Genomic DNA, 20000 nt, shown 5'->3' on the forward strand with positions numbered 1-20000 from the left:
TCACCTAGACACAGCTACACATCACCTAGACACATCACCTAGACACAGCTGCACATCACCTAGACACATCACCTAGACACATCACCTAGAAACAGCTACACATCACCTAGACACAGCTACACATCACCTAGACACAGCTACACATCACCTAGACACAGCTACACATCACCTAGACACAGCTACACATCACCTAGACACATCACCTAGACACAGCTACACATCACCTAGACACAGCTACACATCACCTAGACATCACCTAGACACAGCTACACATCACCTAGACACATCTACACATCACCTAGACACAGCTGCACATCACCTAGACACAGCTACACATCACCTAGACACATCACCTAGACACAGCTACACATCACCTAGACACAGCTACACATCACCTAGACACAGCTACACATCACCTAGACACAGCTACACATCACCTAGACACATCACCTAGACACAGCTACACATCACCTAGACACATCACCTAGACACAGCTACACATCACCTAGACACAGCTACACATCACCTAGACACAGCTACACATCACCTAGACACATCACCTAGACACAGCTACACATCACCTAGACACATCACCTAGACACATCTACACATCACCTAGACACATCACCTAGACACAGCTGCACATCACCTAGACACATCACCTAGACACATCACCTAGACACAGCTGCATATCACCTAGACACATCACCTAGACACATCTACACATCACCTAGACACAGCTGCACATCACCTATACACAGCTACACATCACCTAGACACAGCTGGACATCACCTAGACACAGCTGGACATCACCTAGACACAGCTGCACATCACCTAGACACAGCTGCACATCACCTAGACACATCACCTAGACACAGCTGCACATCACCTAGACACAGCTGCACATCACAACAAGGTATCACAGAGGTGTGTGTGTGTGTGTGTGTGTGTGTGTGTGTGTGAGGTCAGACAGGTTGACATTATTTATTATTCAGACTCATTAACTATGCAGGAAGCTCCTGGCAACTGGTGGGGCCTACCCAGGGTTCCTTGCGGCACGGAGAGAGCCCAACAGGGCCTGCAGGGTGCGTGTGTGTGTCATCCTGTAGATCAACATAATGTTACTCTACTGCACTAAACTGACGTTCAGTCCTCCTCCTCCTCCTCCTCTAACATGGACCTGGTTTAACCTTCTTCCTGGATTCTCTATTCATCCTGCATTACATCCCAGGCTTTTCCTTCTAGCGTTTACACAGTGTCTTCTATAGGTCTCTATAATGAACAACCTACTGTATATACAGTCTCTTCTATAGGTCTCTATAATGAACAACCTACTGTATATACAGTCTCTTCTATAGTCCTATATAATGAACATCCTACTGTGTATACAGTCTCTTCTATAGTCCTATATAATGAACATTCTACTGTGTATACAGTCTCTTCTATAGTCCTATATAATGAACATTCTACTGTGTATACAGTGTCTTCTATAGTCCTATATAATGAACATTCTACTGTGTATACAGTCTCTTCTATAGGTCTCTATAATGAACAACCTACTGTATATACAGTCTCTTCTATAGGTCTCTATAATGAACAACCTACTGTATATACAGTCTCTTCTATAGGTCTCTATAATGAACATTCTACTGTGTATACAGTCTTCTATAGTCCTATATAATGAACATTCTACTGTATATACAGTCTCATCTATAGGTCTCTATAATGAACATTCTACTGTATATACATTGCCCTTTTCCACATTTTGTTACTTTACAGCCTTATTCTACAGTGGAATAAAATCTGTTTTTTTCCCACCTCATCAATCTACACATAATACCCCATAATGCAAAACAAAAACAGGTTTCTAGAAAATGTGTATTCATAAGTATTCAGACCTTAGTACTTTGTTGAAGCATCTTTGGCAGCGATTACAGCATTGAGTCTTCTTGGCTATGATGCTACAAGCTTGGCACACCTGTATTTGGAGACTTTCTCCCATTCTTCTCTGCAGAGCCTCTCAAGCTCTGTCAGGTTGGATAGGGAGCATCGCTGCACAGCTATTTTCAGGTCTCTCCAGAGATGTTCGATCGGGTTCAAGTCCGGGCTCTTGCTGGGCCACTCAAGGACATTTAGAGACTTGTCCCAAAGCCACTCCTGCGTTGTCTTGGCTGTGTGCTTAGGGTTGTTGTCCTGTTGGAAGGTGAACCTTCACCCCAGTCTGAGGTCCTGAGAGCTCTGGAGCAAGTTTTCATCAAGGATCTCTCTGTACTTTGCTCTTTTTCATCTTTCCCTTGATCCTGACTAGTCTCCCAGTCCCTTCTGCTGAAAAATATCCTCACAGCATAATACCGCCACCACCATGCTTCACCGTAGGGATGGTACCAAGTTTCCTTCAGCTGTGATGCTTGGCATTCAGGCCAAAGTATTCAATATTGGTTTCATCAGACCAGAGAATCTTGTTTCTCATGGTCAGAGTCCTTTAGGTGCCTTTTGTCAAACTCCAAGAGGGCTGTCATGTGTTTTTTACTGAGGAGTGGCTTCCGTCTGGCCACTACCATAAAGGCCTGATTATTGGAGTGCTACAGAGATGGTTGTCCTTCTGGAAGGTTCTTCCATCTCTACAGAGGAACTCTAGAGCTCTGTCAGAGTGACCATAGGGTTCTTGGTCACCACCCTGACCAAGGCCCTTCTCCCCCGATTGCTCAGTTTGGCCGGGCGGCCAGCTCTAGGAAGAGTCTTGGTGGTTCCAAACTTCTTTTATTTAAGAATGATGGAGGCCACTGTGTTCTTGGGGTCCTTCAATGCTGCAGAAATGTTTTGGTACCCTTCTCCTGATCTGTGCATCGACACAATCGTGACTTGGAGCTCTACGGACAATTCCCTCAAAATCATGGCTTCGTCTTTGCTCTGACATGCACTGTCAACTGTGGACCTTATATAGACAGGTGTGTGCCTTTCCAAATCATGTCCAATCAATTGCATTTACCACAGGTGGACTCCAATCAAGTTGTAGAAACATCTCAAGGATGATCAATGGAAACAGGATGCATCTGAACTCAATATATAGTCTCATAGCAAAGGGTCTGAGTGCTTATGTAAATAAGGTATTTCTGTTTTTAATTTTGAATACATTTGCAAACATAAAAAAAAAACTGTTTTCGCTTTGTCATTATGGGGTATTGTGATGTCATTATGGGGTATTGTGATGTCATTATGGGGTATTGTGATGTCATTATGGGGTATTGTGATGTCATTATGGGGTATTGTGATGTCATTATGGGGTATTGTGTGTAGATTGATGAGGAAATGTTTTTATTTAATTAATTTTAGAGTAAGGCTGTAACGTAACAAAATGTGGAAAAAGTCAGTCTGAATATTTTCTGAATGCACTGTATATACACATTACCCACACACCCCTTCTGTGTGTCACTGTCAGGAATGACACTGACACTGTGACAGTAATGACAAGCGATGCAGTGATTCTCCTGAGAGAGAGACGGAGAGAGAGAGAGAAAGAGACGGAGAGAAAAATGGGGGAGAAAGAGAGAGATGAGAAAGAGAGAGAAAGAGAGAGAAGAGAAAGACGGGGGAGAAAGAGAGAGAGAGAAAGAGAGAAAGAGAGAGAAGAGAAAGACAGGGGAGAAAGAGAGAGCGCTTCCCCTGGAGGAGAGAAATAGTTAACTTTCTCTTTCTCTCCCTCTCCTATGGTGCAGTGTATGTGCATTACTATGTGTGTGTGTGTGTGTGTGTGTGTGTGGGAGGGAGGCACAGCTGGGATTGAGGCAGTGTGAGGGGGCGGAGGAATCGTCTGTATTTTCATCTCTTTCAGAAAGACAGAAAGAGAGAGGGAGGGAGGGAGAGAGAAAGAAGAATAGCATTTTGGGGGTTTGGTTGACAAAAATCACTGCTGATTAACTCACCACACAGACACACACACACAGACACACACACACACACACACACACACACACACAGATACAGCATTCCTAAGTAGTGAGACAGAGACATACCTAGCGACTGGTTTAAGGGTCCTCTGGACTGTTGCTGAGCAACCGGCAGAACAGTGCCAACCCACGAGGGGTTAAAGAGGAAGAACCACTGCAGAGACCAAACCCCGCCTACTGTCCCTGACAGACAGCTGCAGCAAACAATAGAACCACTGCAGAGACCAAGCCCCGCCTGCTGTCCCTGACGGACAGCTGCAGCATCCAATAGAACCATTGCAGAGACCAAGCCCCGCTTGCTGTCCCCGACGGACAACTGCAGCTTTCAAATAGCGTTAGTGTCAACCCCCCCCAAACAGGAACTAGAGCAACCCCTGAAAACAGGCCCAAATTATAGGAGACAGAGAGGAGGATGGAGGAAGAGAGATAATTCTCTTTATCTTGCCCAGACTTATTTCATCTGAAAGGAGAGGTAATATGTTAGTAGCTAGGTCTATGGTAGCTAGGTCTATGGTAGCTAGCCTGGAAGGAGAGGTAATATGTTAGTAGCTGGGTCTATGGTAGCTAGGTCTATGGTAGCTAGGTCTATGGTAGCTAGTCTGGAAGGAGAGGTCATATGTTAGTAGCTAGTCTGGAAGGAGAGGTCATATGTTAGTAGCTAGGTCTATGGTAGCTAGGTCTATGGTAGCTAGGTCTATGGTAGCTAGGTCTATGGTAGCTAGTCTGGAAGGAGAGGTAATATGTTAGTAGCTAGATCTATGGTAGCTAGTCTGGAAGGAGAGGTAATATGTTAGTAGCTAGATCTATGGTAGCTAGGTCTATGGTAGCTAGATCTATGGTAGCTAATCTGGAAGGAGAGGTAATATGTTAGTAGCTAGTAGCTAGATCAATGGTAGCTAGATCTATGGTTGCTAGTCTGGAAGGAGAGGTCATATGTTAGTAGCTAGGTCTATGGTAGCTAGGTCTATGGTAGCTAGTCTGAAAGGAGAGGTCATATGTTAGTAGCTAGTCTGAAAGGAGAGGTCATATGTTAGTAGCTGGGTCTATGGTAGCTAGATCTATGGTAGCTAGTCTGAAAGGAGAGGTCATATGTTAGTAGCTAGGTCTATGGTAGCTAGGTCTATGGTAGCTAGGTCTATGGTAGCTAGGTCTATGGTAGCTAGGTCTATAGTAGCTGGGTCTATGGTAGCTAGATCTATGGTAGCTAGGTCTATGGTAGCTAGATCTATGGTAGCTAGGTCTATGGTAGCTCATCTGGAAGGAGAGGTAATATGTTAGTAGCTAGTAGCTAGATCAATGGTAGCTAGATCTATGGTAGCTAGTCTGGAAGGAGAGGTAATATGTTAGTAGCTAGGTCTATGGTAGCTAGGTCTATGGTAGCTAGCCTGGAAGGAGAGGTAATATGTTAGTAGCTGGGTCTATGGTAGCTAGATCTATGGTAGCTAGGTCTATAGTAGCTAGTCTGGAAGGAGAAGGCAACTCCCAAGTAGCTGCTGATTGATGACTTAGACTTTACACTGTCTGACCAATCAATGAGCAGAATGCTATTTCACTCCCCACTGACCCAAACCTGAACAAAGTGAAGAGTTGGGAAACCTCCCTGGGTACAGAGATGAGTCAGTCATTTAAAAATCATGTTAAAAACTATTATTGTACACAGAGTGTGTCCATGCAACTTATTATGTGACGTGTTGAGCACATTTTTACTCCTGAACTTATTTACACTTGTCATAACAAAGGGGCTGAGTACCTATTGACTAAAGAGATTTCAGCTTTTAATTTATTTGTAAAAAGAAATGTCTAAAAACATAATTCCACTTTGACATTATGGGGTATTGTGTGTAGGTCAGCAGCAAAATGTGGAAAAAGTCCAGAGGTGTGAATACCTAATGAAGGCTCTGAATGTGACCTAGTAAAGAGGTGTGAATACCTAATGAAGGCTCTGAATGTGACATAGTAAAGAGGTGTGAATACTTAATGAAGGCTCTTAATGTGACCTAGTAAAGAGGTGTGAATACCTAATGAAGGCTCTGAATGTGACATAGTAAAGAGGTGTGAATACCTAATGAAGGCTCTTAATGTGACCTAGTAAAGAGGTGTGAATACTTAATGAAGGCTCTTAATGTGACCTAGTAAAGAGGTGTGAATACTTAATGAAGGCTCTTAATGTGACCTAGTAAAGAGGTGTGAATACCTAATGAAGGCTCTGAATGTGACCTAGTAAAGAGGTGTGAATACCTAATGAAGGCTCTTAATGTGACCTAGTAAAGAGGTGTGAATACTTAATGAAGGCTCTTAATGTGACCTAGTAAAGAGGTGTGAATACCTAATGAAGGCTCTGAATGTGACCTAGTAAAGAGGTGTGAATACCTAATGAAGGCTCTGAATGTGACCTAGTAAAGAGGTGTGAATACCTAATGAAGGCTCTGAATGTGACCTAGTAAAGGTGTGAATACCTAATGAAGGCTCTTTATGTGACCTAGTAAAGAGGTGTGAATACCTAATGAAGGCTCTTAATATGACCTAGTAAAGAGGTGTGAATACCTAATGAAGGCTCTGAATGTGACCTAGTAAAGAGGTGTGAATACCTAATGAAGGCTCTTAATATGACCTAGTAAAGAGGTGTGAATACCTAATGAAGGCTCTTAATATGACCTAGTAAAGAGGTGTGAATACCTAATGAAGGCTCTGAATGTGACCTAGTAAAGAGGTGTGAATACCTAATGAAGGCTCTGGATGTAAAGAGGTGTGAATACCTAATGAAGGCTCTTAATGTGACCTAGTAAAGAGGTGTGAATACCTAATGAAGGCTCTTAATGTGACCTAGTAAAGAGGTGTGAATACCTAATGAAGGATCTGAATGTGATGTAGTAAAGAGGTGTGAATACCTAATGAAGGCTCTGAATGTGACCTAGTAAAGAGGTGTGAATACTTAATGAAGGCTCTGGATGTAAAGAGGTGTGAATACTTAATGAAGGCTCTGGATGTAAAGAGGTGTGAATACCTAATGAAGGCTCTGGATGTGAAGTAGTAAAGAGGTGTGAATACTTAATGAAGGCTCTGGATGTGAAGAGGTGTGAATACTTAATGAAGGCTCTGAATGTGCTGTAGTAAAGAGGTGTGAATACTTAATGAAGGCTCTGGATGTTTAAGACGTGGGAATACTTAATGCAGGCTCTGGATGTAAAGAGATGTGAATACCTAATGAAGGCTCTGGATGTAAAGAGGTGTGAATACCTAATGAAGGCTCTGAATGTGACGTAGTAAAGACGTGTGAATACTTGATGAAGGCTCTGGATGTGAAGAGGGAAAGAGGTGTGAATACTTAATGAAGGCTCTGGATGTAAAGAGATGGTAGCTAGTCTGAAAGGAGAGATCATATGTTAGTAGCTAGATCTATGGTAGCTCGTCTGGAAGGAGAGGTCATATGTTAGTAGCTAGATCTATGGTAGCTAGTCTGGAAGGTGAGGTAATATGTTAGTAGTTGGGTCTATGGTAGCTAGGTCTATGGTAGCTAGTCTGAAAGGAGAGGTCATATGTTAGTAGCTAGGTCTATGGTAGCTAGGTCTATGGTAGCTAGGTCTATGGTAGCTAGGTCTATGGTAGCTAGGTCTATGGTAGCTAGGTCTATAGTAGCTAGGTCTATGGTAGCTAGTCTGGAAGGAGAGGTCATATGTTAGTAGCTAGTCTGGAAGGAGAGGTCATATGTTAGTAGCTAGGTCTATGGTAGCTAGATCTATGGTAGCTAGTCTGGAAGGAGAAGGCAACTCCCAAGTAGCTGCTGATTGATGACTTAGACTTTACACTGTCTGACCAATCAATGAGCAGAATGCTATTTCACTCCCCACTGACCCAAACCTGAACTAAAGAAACCGTCTGCCTATCAGATTGAATGCACACACACACACACACACACACACACACACACAAAACGCCAACATCAATCATTTTAACAGACAGCCAGTAGATAATCAATCTCCTTAATAGCCAAAAGCCAATTTCTGATCAAATAATTTTAAAGAGATTCTCTGGTAATTTTGTATATATATATTTTTTGCCAGTAGTTCTGAAATTACCACTCGTAAGTCAAAAGTGGTCCCTGAAAATTGCATACTACGTCACATACAGTGCCTTCATTAGGTATTCACTGCTCTTTACTACGTCACATTGAGAGCCTTCATTAAGTATTCACACCTCTTTCCCTCTTCACATCCAGAGCCTTCATTAAGTATTCACACCTCTTTACTACTTCACATCCAGAGCCTTCATTAGGTATTCACACCTCTTTACATCCAGAGCCTTCATTAAGTATTCACACCTCTTTATATCCAGAGCCTTCATTAAGTATTCACACCTCTTTACATCCAGAGCCTTCATTAAGTATTCACACCTCTTTACTATGTCACATTCAGAGCCTTCATTAAGTATTTACACCTCTTTACTATGTCACATTCAGAGCCTTCATTAGGTATTCACACCTCTTTACATCCAGAGCCTTCATTAGGTATTCACATCTCTTTACATCCAGAGCCTTCATTAAGTATTCACACCTCTTTACTATGTCACATTCAGAGCCTTCATTAAGTATTTACACCTCTTTACTACGTCACATCCAGAGCCTTCATCAAGTATTCACACGTCTTTACTACGTCACATTCAGAGCCTTCATTAGGTATTCACACCTCTTTACATCCAGAGCCTTCATCAAGTATTCACACCTCTTTACATCCAGAGCCTTCATTATGTATTCACACCTCTTTACTACGTCACATTCAGAGTCTTCATTAGGTATTCACACCTCTTTACATCCAGAGCTTTCATTAAGTATTCACACCTCTTTACTACATCACATTCACAACCTTCATTAAGTATTCACACGTCTTTACTACATCACATCCAGAGCCTTCATTAGGTATTCACACCTCTTTACATCCAGAGCCTTCATTAGGTATTCACACGTCTTTACTACTTCACATCCAGAGCCTTCATGAAGTATGCACACCTCTTTCCTCTTCACATCCAGAGCCTTCATCAAGTATTCACACGTCTTTACTACGTCACATTCAGAGCCTTCATTAGGTATTCACACCTCTTTACATCCAGAGCCTTCATTAAGTATTCACACCTCTTTACTACTTCACATCCAGAGCCTTCATTAAGTATTCACACCACTTTACATCCAGAGCCTTCATCAAGTATTCACACCTCTTTACATCCAGAGCCTTCATTATGTATTCACACCTCTTTACTACGTCACATTCAGAGTCTTCATTAGGTATTCACACCTCTTTACATCCAGAGCCTTCATTAAGTATTCACACCTCTTTACTATGTCACATTCAGAGCCTTCATTAGGTATTCACACCTCTTTACTACGTCACATTCAGAGCCTTCATTAGGTATTCACACCTCTTTACATCCAGAGCCTTCATTAGGTATTCACATCTCTTTACATCCAGAGCCTTCATTAAGTATTCCCACGTCTTAAACATCCAGAGCCTTCATTAAGTATTCACACCTCTTTACTACAGCACATTCAGAGCCTTCATTAAGTATTCACACCTCTTCACATCCAGAGCCTTCATTAAGTATTCACACCTTCTTCACATCCAGAGCCTTCATTAAGTATTCACACCGCTTTACTACGTCACATTCAGAGCCTTCATTAAGTATTCACACCTCTTTACATCCAGAGCCTTCATTATGTATTCACACCTCTTTACTACGTCACATTCAGAGTCTTCATTAGGTTTTCACACCTCTTTACATCCAGAGCCTTCATTAAGTATTCACACCTCTTTACTACATCACATTCACAGCCTTCATTAAGTATTCACACGTCTTTACTACATCACATCCAGAGCCTTCATTAAGTATTCACACCTCTTTACTATGTCACATTCAGAGCCTTCAGTAGGTATTCACACCTCTTTACTACGTCACATTCAGAGCCTTCATTAGGTATTCACACCTCTTTACATCCAGAGCCTTCATTAGGTATTCACATCTCTTTACATCCAGAGCCTGCATTAAGTATTCCCACGTCTTAAACATCCAGAGCCTTCATTAAGTATTCACACCTCTTTACTACAGCACATTCAGAGCCTTCATTAAGTATTCACACCTCTTCACATCCAGAGCCTTCATTAAGTATTCACACCTCTTTACTACTTCACATCCAGAGCCTCTTTACATCCAGAGCCTTCATTAAGTATTCACACCTCTTTACATCCAGAGCCTTCATTAAGTATTCACACCTCTTTATATCCAGAGCCTTCATTAAGTATTCACACCTCTTTACATCCAGAGCCTTCATTAAGTATTCACACCTCTTTATATCCAGAGCCTTCATTAAGTATTCACACCTCTTTACATCCAGAGCCTTCATTAAGTATTCACACCTCTTTACTATGTCACATTCAGAGCCTTCATTAAGTATTTACACCTCTTTACTATGTCACATTCAGAGCGTTCATTAGGTATTCACACCCCTTTACTACGTCACATTCAGAGCCTTCATTAGGTATTCACACCTCTTTACATCCAGAACCTTCATTAGGTATTCACATCTCTTTACATCCAGAGCCTTCATTAAGTATTCACACCTCTTTCCCTCTTCACATCCAGAGCCTTCATCAAGTATTCACACGTCTTTACTACGTCACATTCAGAGCCTTCATTAGGTATTCACACCTCTTTACATCCAGAGCCTTCATTAGGTATTCACATCTCTTTACATCCAGAGCCTGCATTAAGTATTCCCACGTCTTAAACATCCAGAGCCTTCATTAAGTATTCACACCTCTTTACTACAGCACATTCAGAGCCTTCATTAAGTATTCACACCTCTTTACATCCAGAGCCTTCATTAAGTATTCACACCTCTTTACATCCAGAGCCTTCATTAAGTATTCACACCTCTTTACTAGGTCACATTCAGAGCCTTCATTAGGTATTCACACCTCTTTACTACATCACATTCAGATCCTTCATTAGGTATTCACACCTCTTTACTAGGTCACATTAAGAGCCTTCATTAGGTATTCACACCTCTTTACTAGGTCACATTAAGAGCCTTCATTAGGTATTCACACCTCTTTACTAGGTCACATTAAGAGCCTTCATTAGGTATTCACACCTCTTTACTAGGTCACATTCAGAGCCTTCATTAGGTATTCACACCTCTTTACTAGGTCACATCCAGAGCCTTCATTAGGTATTCACACCTCTTTACTAGGTCACATTAAGAGCCTTCATTAGGTATTCACACCTCTTTACTAGGTCACATTAAGAGCCTTCATTAGGTATTCACACCTCTTTACATCCAGAGCCTTCATTAGGTATTCACACCTCTTTACTAGGTCACATTCAGAGCCTTCATTAGGTATTCACACCTCTTTACTAGGTCATATTAAGAGCCTTCATTAGGTATTCACACCTCTTTACTAGGTCATATTAAGAGCCTTCATTAGGTATTCACACCTCTTTACTAGGTCACATTCAGAGCCTTCATTAGGTATTCACACCTCTTTACTAGGTCATATTAAGAGCCTTCATTAGGTATTCACACCTCTTTACTAGGTCACATAAAGAGCCTTCATTAGGTATTCACACCTTTACTAGGTCACATTCAGAGCCTTCATTAGGTATTCACACCTCTTTACTAGGTCACATTCAGAGCCTTCATTAGGTATTCACACCTCTTTACTAGGTCACATTCAGAGCCTTCATTAGGTATTCACACCTCTTTACTAGGTCACATTAAGAGCCTTCATTAAGTATTCACACCTCTTTACTAGGTCACATTAAGAGCCTTCATTAGGTATTCACACCTCTTTACTAGGTCACATTCAGAGCCTTCATTAGGTATTCACACCTCTTTACTAGGTCACATTAAGAGCCTTCATTAAGTATTCACACCTCTTTACTAGGTCACATTAAGAGCCTTCATTAGGTATTCACACCTCTTTACTAGGTCACATTAAGAGCCTTCATTAAGTATTCACACCTCTTTACTAGGTCACATTAAGAGCCTTCATTACATCCATTCATTACAGACTAGCTTCATTACAGACTAGCTACCATAGATCTAGCTACTAACATATGACCTCTCATTCCAGACTAGCTACCATAGATCTAGCTACTAACATATGACCTCTCCTTCCAGACTAGCTACCATAGACCTAGCTACCATAGACCTAGCTACTAACATATGACCTCTCATTCCAGACTAGCTACCATAGATCTAGCTATTAACATATGACCTCTCATTCCAGACTAGCTACCATAGATCTAGCTACTAACATATGACCTCTCCTTCCAGACTAGCTACCATAGTCCTAGCAACTAACATATGACCTCTCCTTCCAGACTAGCTACCATAGTCCTAGCAACTAACATATGACCTCTCCTTTCAGACTAGCTACCATAGATCTAGCTACTAACATATTACCTCTCCTTCCAGACTAACTACCATAGATCTAGCTACCATAGTCCTAGCTACTAACATATGACCTCTCCTTCCAGACTAGCTACCATAGACCTAGGTACCATAGACCTAGCTACTAACATATGATCTCTCCTTCCAGACTAGCTACCATAGACCTAGCTACCATAGACCTAGCTACTAACATATTACCTCTCCTTCCAGACTAGCTACCATAGATCTAGCTACTAACATATTACCTCTCCTTCCAGACTAACTACCATAGATCTAGCTACCATAGACCTAGCTACCATAGACCTAGCTACTAACATATGACCTCTCCTTCCAGACTAGCTACCATAGACCTAGGTACCATAGACCTAGCTACTAACATATGATCTCTCCTTCCAGACTAGCTACCATAGACCTAGCTACCATAGACCTAGCTACTAACATATGACCTCTCCTTCCAGACTAGCTACCATAGACCTAGGTACCATAGACCTAGCTACTAACATATGATCTCTCCTTCCAGACTAGCTACCATAGACCTAGCTACCATAGACCTAGCTACTAACATATTACCTCTCCTTCCAGACTAGCTACCATAGACCTAGCTACTAACATATGATCTCTCCTTCCAGACTAGCTACCATAGACCTAGCTACCATAGACCTAGCTACCATAGACCTAGCTACTAACATATGATCTCTCCTTCCAGACTAGCTACCATAGACCTAGCTACCATAGACCTAGCTACCATAGACCTAGCTACCATAGACCTAGCTACCATGGTAGATGGGTAAAAAGGAAAGCTCCTGGAGACGGACCTAGAAAGACTCACAGCTTTAAATCACTACCAAAGGTGATTCTAACATGTATTCACTCAGGGCTGTGAAAACATGTTTTCACTTTTTCATTATGGGGGTGTAGAAGGGTGAAAGTTTGAATTCAAACTAACACAACAGAATGTGTAATAAGTCAAGAGGTATGAATCCATTCTGAAGGCACGGTATGTGCAGATATGTCTCTCTCTCTCTCGATCTCTCTATTCCCACTCGCTCTCCATCTCTCTTTCGTGTGTGTGTGTGCGTGTGTGCGTGCATCTTGTTAGCTGTCACTCAAATGGCGAGGGGCTGAAGTTCATTGGCTAAAACTTGAATCGCTAGGGGGCTGCGGGGGGGGGGGGGGGGAGAGAGAAATATGATGCAGTATAGCTTAAATAAACTGTTGCTTTCAAACTAAAGATCTGGTGACACACTGAGAGAAGACAGTAGATTCTGCATGTAGGATCTACACATTCACACATCCAGCCCAAAGCGGGAAGTTTAACAAATACTTAGTAGTCGCCAATAACCAATATAATATCTGATCAATCATTTGTATAACCAATATAATATCTGATCAATCATTTTTATATCCAATATAATATCTGATCAATCATTTGTATAACCAATATAATATCTGATCAATCATTTTTATATCCAATATAATATCTGATCAATCATTTGTATATCCAATATAATATCTGATCAATCATTTTTATATCCAATATAATATCTGATCAATCATTTGTATAACCAATATAATATCTGATCAATCATTTTTATATCCAATATAATATCTGATCAATCATTTGTATAACCAATATAATATCTGATCAATCATTTGTATATCCAATATAATATCTGATCAATCATTTGTATATCCAATATAATATCTGATCAATCATTTTTATATCCAATATAATATCTGATCAATATAATATCTGATCAATCATTTGTATAACCAATATAATATCTGATCAATCATTTGTATAACCAATATAATATCTGATCAATCATTTTTATATCCAATATAATATCTGATCAATCATTTGTATATCCAATATAATATCTGATCAATCATTTTATATCCAATATAATATCTGATCAATCATTTGTATATCCAATATAATATCTGATCAATCATTTGTATAACCAATATAATATCTGATCAATCATTTTTATATCCAATATAATATCTGATCAATCATTTTTATATCCAATATAATATCTGATCAATCATTTGTATATCCAATATAATATCTGATCAATCATTTGTATATCCAATATAATATCTGATCAATCATTTGTATATCCAATATAATATCTGATCAATCATTTGTATAACCAATATAATATCTGATCAATCATTTTTATATCCAATATAATATCTGATCAATCATTTGTATATCCAATATAATATCTGATCAATCATTTTTATATCCAATATAATATCTGATCAATCATTTTTATATCCAATATAATATCTGATCAATCATTTTTATATCCAATATAATATCTGATCAATCATTTGTATATCCAATATAATATCTGATCAATCATTTGTATAACCAATATAATATCTGATCAATCATTTGTATAACCAATATAATATCTGATCAATCATTTTTATATCCAATATAATATCTGATCAATCATTTTTATATCCAATATAATATCTGATCAATCATTTGTATATCCAATATAATATCTGATCAATCATTTTTATATCCAATATAATATCAGATCAATCATTTGTATAACCAATATAATATCTGATCAATCATTTGTATATCCAATATAATATCTGATCAATCATTTTTATATCCAATATAATATCAGATCAATCATTTGTATAACCAATATAATATCTGATCAATCATTTGTATAACCAATATAATATCTGATCAATCATTTTTATATCCAATATAATATCTGATCAATCATTTTTATATCCAATATAATATCTGATCAATCATTTTTATATCCAATATAATATCTGATCAATCATTTGTATATCCAATATAATATCTGATCAATCATTTGTATATCCAATATAATATCTGATCAATCATTTGTATATCCAATATAATATCTGATCAATCATTTGTATAACCAATATAATATCTGATCAATCATTTTTATATCCAATATAATATCTGACCAATCATTTTTATATCCAATATAATATCTGATGAATCATTTTTATATCCAATATAATATCTGATCAATCATTTTTATATCCAATATAATATCTGATCAATCATTTTTATATCCAATATAATATCTGATCAATCATTTTTATATCCAATATACTATCTGATCAATCATTTGTATAACCAACATAACAACATTTGGAAAAAGTCAAGGGGTCTGAATACTTTCTGAATGCACTGTTTATTGTTAATGTGTTCTTCTCTCTCTCGCTCTCTGCTCTTCGGCAAGCAGTGATGAGGGGCACTTCCTGTACAGAATGCAAACCCTCACCGCAGACACACGCACCATCGACACTCTCTCTCCACCTCAACACAGACCAAAACATCCCACCACTGTGATAACGGTGACAGGTCCCACAAAAACACAGCATGACACACACCATCCCATAATACTGCGTCCCATAGACATCATGTTACCATGGAGACCACTCTCCCATTACTACAGGTGTCCTATGGTTCAGAAGAGCAGGAGGAGAGAGAGGAGGAGAGACAGAGGGAGAGAGAGAGACAGAGAGGGAGAGACAGAGACAGACAGAGAGACAGAAAGGGAGAGACAGAAAGGGAGAGACAGAAAGGGAGAGACAGAGAGGGAGAGACAGAGAGGCAGAGAGGGAGAGACAGAGAGAGAGACAGAGAGACAGAGAGACAGAGACAGAGAGACAGAAAGGGAGAGACAGAGAGACAGAAAGGGAGAGAGAGAGGGAGAGACGGAGAGACAGAGAGGGAGAGACGGAGAGACAGAAAGGGAGAGACAGAGAGACAGAAAGGGAGAGACAGAAAGGGAGAGACAGAAAGGGAGAGACAGAAAGGGAGAGACAGAGACAGAGAGGGAGAGACAGAAAGGGAGAGACAGAGAGGCAGAGAGGGAGAGGCAGAGAGGGAGAGGCAGAGAGGGAGAGACAGAGAGGGAGAGACAGAGAGGGAGAGACAGAGAGGGAGAGACAGAGAGGGAGAGACAGAGAGGGAGAGACGGAGAGACAGAAAGGGAGAGACAGAGACAGAGAGGGAGAGACAGAAAGGAAGAGACAGAAAGGGAGAGAGGGAGAGACAGAGAGGGAGAGACAGAGAGACAGAAAGGGAGAGAGGGAGAGACAGAGAGGGAGAGACAGAGAGGGAGAGACAGAGAGGGAGAGACAGAGAGGGAGAGACAGAGAGGGAGAGACAGAGAGGGAGGGAGAGACAGAGAGAGAGACAGAGAGGGAGGGAATGAATGTACACTGCTCAAAAAAATAAAGGGAACACTAAAACAACACATCCTAGATCTGAATGAAAGAAATAATCTTATTAAATACTTTTTTCTTTACATAGTTGAATGTGCTGACAACAAAATCACACAAAAATAATCAATGGAAATCCAATTTATCAACCCATGGAGGTCTGGATTTGGAGTCACACTCAAAATTAAAGTGGAAAACCACACTACAGGCTGATCCAACTTTGATGTAATGTCCTTAAAACAAGTCAAAATGAGGCTCAGTAGTGTGTGTGGCCTCCATGTGCCTGTATGACCTCCCTACAACGCCTGGGCATGCTCCTGATGAGGTGGCGGATGGTCTCCTGAGGGATCTCCTCCCAGACCTGGACTAAAGCATCCGCCAACTCCTGGACAGTCAGTGGTGCAACGTGGCGTTGGTGGATGGAGCGAGACATGATGTCCCAGATGTGCTCAATTTGATTCAGGTCTGGGGAACGGGCGGGCCAGTCCATAGCATCAATGCCTTCCTCTTGCAGGAACTGCTGACACACTCCAGCCACATGAGGTCTAGCATTGTCTTGCATTAGGAGGAACCCAGGGCCAACCGCACCAGCATATGGTCTCACAAGGGGTCTGAGGATCTCATCTCGGTACCTAATGGCAGTCAGGCTACCTCTGGCGAGCACATGGAGGGCTGTGCGGCCCCCCAAAGAAATGCCACCCCACACCATGACTGACCCACCACCAAACCGGTCATGCTGGAGGATGCTGCAGGCAGCAGAACGTTCTCCACGGCGTCTCCAGACTCTGTCACGTCTGTCACGTGCTCAGTGTGAACCTGCTTTCATCTGTGAAGAGCACAGGGCGCCAGTGGCGAATTTGCCAATCTTGGTGTTCTCTGGCAAATGCCAAACGTCCTGCACGGTGTTGGGCTGTAAGCACAACCCCCACCTGTGGACGTCGGGCCCTCATACCACCCTCATGGAGTCTATTTCTGACCGTTTGAGCAGACACATGCACATTTGTGGCCTGCTGGAGGTCATTTTGCAGGGCTCTGGCAGTGCTCCTCCTGCGCCTCCTTGCACAAAGGCGGAGGTAGCGGTCCTGTTGCTGGGTTGTTGCCCTCCTACGGCCTCCTCCACGTCTCCTGATGTACTGGCCTGTCTCCTGGTAGCGCCTCCATGCTCTGGACACTACGCTGACAGACACAGCAAACCTTCTTGCCACAGCTCGCATTGATGTGCCATCCTGGATGAGCTGCACTACCTGAGCCACTTGTGTGGGTTGTAGACTCCGTCTCATGCTACCACTAGAGTGAAAGCACCGCCAGCATTCAAAAGTGACCAAAACATCAGCCAGGAAGCATAGGAACTGAGAAGTGGTCTGTGGTCACCACCTGCTGAACCACTCCTTTATTGGGGGTGTCTTGCTTATTGCCTATAATTTCCACCTGTTGTCTATTCCATTTGCACAACAGCATGTGAAATTTATTGTCAATCAGTGTTGCTTCCTAAGTGGACAGTTTGATTTCACAGAAGTGTGATTGACTTGGAGTTACATTGCTTTGTTTAAGTGTTCCCTTTATTTTTTTGAGCAGTATATAATTGGGACACAGTCAACACAGTCAACACAGTCAGAGCATAACTAAAACACACACACCTGACCCTCTGCCAGTCATGGCTTGCTCCCAAGAGATTCCCTGTTACGATAACTCCTAAGAGAGAGGGGAGGGGGGGGGTGAACGGGAGACAGCGGGAGAGGGAGAGCGGGACTGACAGGGAGAGAGAGACAGAGAGAGACGGAGGGAGGGAGGGAGAGACAAAGAGAGGAAGTATACTCCAGAGCAAGCCTCCACCTTCCTGTAGAACAGGTATTGTAAAGGCCACATCCACCAAGGCCCGTTTGTTACAGTAACCTACCATTCAGATCCTCTCTCTCTATAGACTGTTACAGTAACCTACCATTCAGACCCTCTCTCTATAGACTGTTACAGTAACCTACCATTCAGACCCTCTCTCTATAGACTGTTACAGTAACCCACCATTCAGACCCTCTCTCTATAGACTGTTACAGTAACCTACCATTCAGACCCTCTCTCTATAGACTGTTACAGTAACCTACCATTCAGACCCTCTCTCTATAGACTGTTACAGTAACCTACCATTCAGACCCTCTCTCTATAGACTGTTACAGTAACCCACCATTCAGACCCTCTCTCTATAGACTGTTACAGTAACCTACCATTCAGACCCTCTCTCTATAGACTGTTACAGTAACCTACCATTCAGACCCTCTCTCTATAGACTGTTACAGTAACCTACCATTCAGACCCTCTCTCTATAGACTGTTACAGTAACCTACCATTCAGACTCTCTCTCTATAGACTGTTACAGTAACCTACCATTCAGACCCTCTCTCTATAGACTGTTACAGTAACCTACCATTCAGACCCTCTCTCTATAGACTGTTACAGTAACCCACCATTCAGACCCTCTCTCTATAGACTGTTACAGTAACCTACCATTCAGACCCTCTCTCTATAGACTGTTACAGTAACCTACCATTCAGACCCTCTCTCTCTATAGACTGTTACAGTAACCTACCATTCAGACTCTCTCTCTATAGACTGTTACAGTAACCTACCATTCAGACCCTCTCTCTCTAGACTGTTACAGTAACCTACCATTCAGACCCTCTCTCTCTAGACTGTTACAGTAACCTACCAGTCAAACCCTCTCTCTATAGACTGTTACAGTAACCTACCAGTCAAACCCTCTCTCTATAGACTGTTACAGTAACCTACCATTCAGACCCTCTCTCTATAGACTGTTACAGTAACCCACCATTCAGACCCTCTCTCTATAGACTGTTACAGTAACCTACCATTCAGACCCTCTCTCTATAGACTGTTACAGTAACCTACCATTCAGACCCTCTCTCTCTATAGACTGTTACAGTAACCTACCATTCAGACCCTCTCTCTATAGACTGTTACAGTAACCTACCATTCAGACCCTCTCTCTCTAGACTGTTACAGTAACCTACCATTCAGACCCTCTCTCTATAGACTGTTACAGTAACCTACCAGTCAAACCCTCTCTCTCTATAGACTGTTACAGTAACCTACCATTCAGACCCTCTCTCTATAGACTGTTACAGTAACCTACCATTCAGCCCCTCTCTCTATAGACTGTTACAGTAACCTACCAGTCAGACCTTCTCTATAGACTGTTACAGTAACCTACCAGTCAAACCCTCTCTCTATAGACTGTTACAGTAACCTACCATTCAGACCCTCTCTCTATAGACTGTTACAGTAACCTACCATTCAGACCCTCTCTCTATAGACTGTTACAGTAACCTACCATCCAGACCCTCTCTCTATAGACTGT

The 20000-nt window shown here is 41.4% G+C and overlaps 1 protein-coding gene across 3 annotated transcripts in view; it reads right to left on the reverse strand.

Annotated features, from left to right (window-relative positions):
* LOC115182231 (protein kinase C beta type) overlaps nucleotides 1-20000 on the reverse strand; it is a 94528-nt gene that overhangs the window by 61149 nt on the left and 13379 nt on the right. The gene's annotated exons all lie outside the window — the stretch shown is intronic.

This window comes from Salmo trutta, unplaced genomic scaffold (assembly GCF_901001165.1).
Source record: "Salmo trutta unplaced genomic scaffold, fSalTru1.1, whole genome shotgun sequence".
NCBI lineage: Eukaryota > Metazoa > Chordata > Actinopteri > Salmoniformes > Salmonidae > Salmo > Salmo trutta.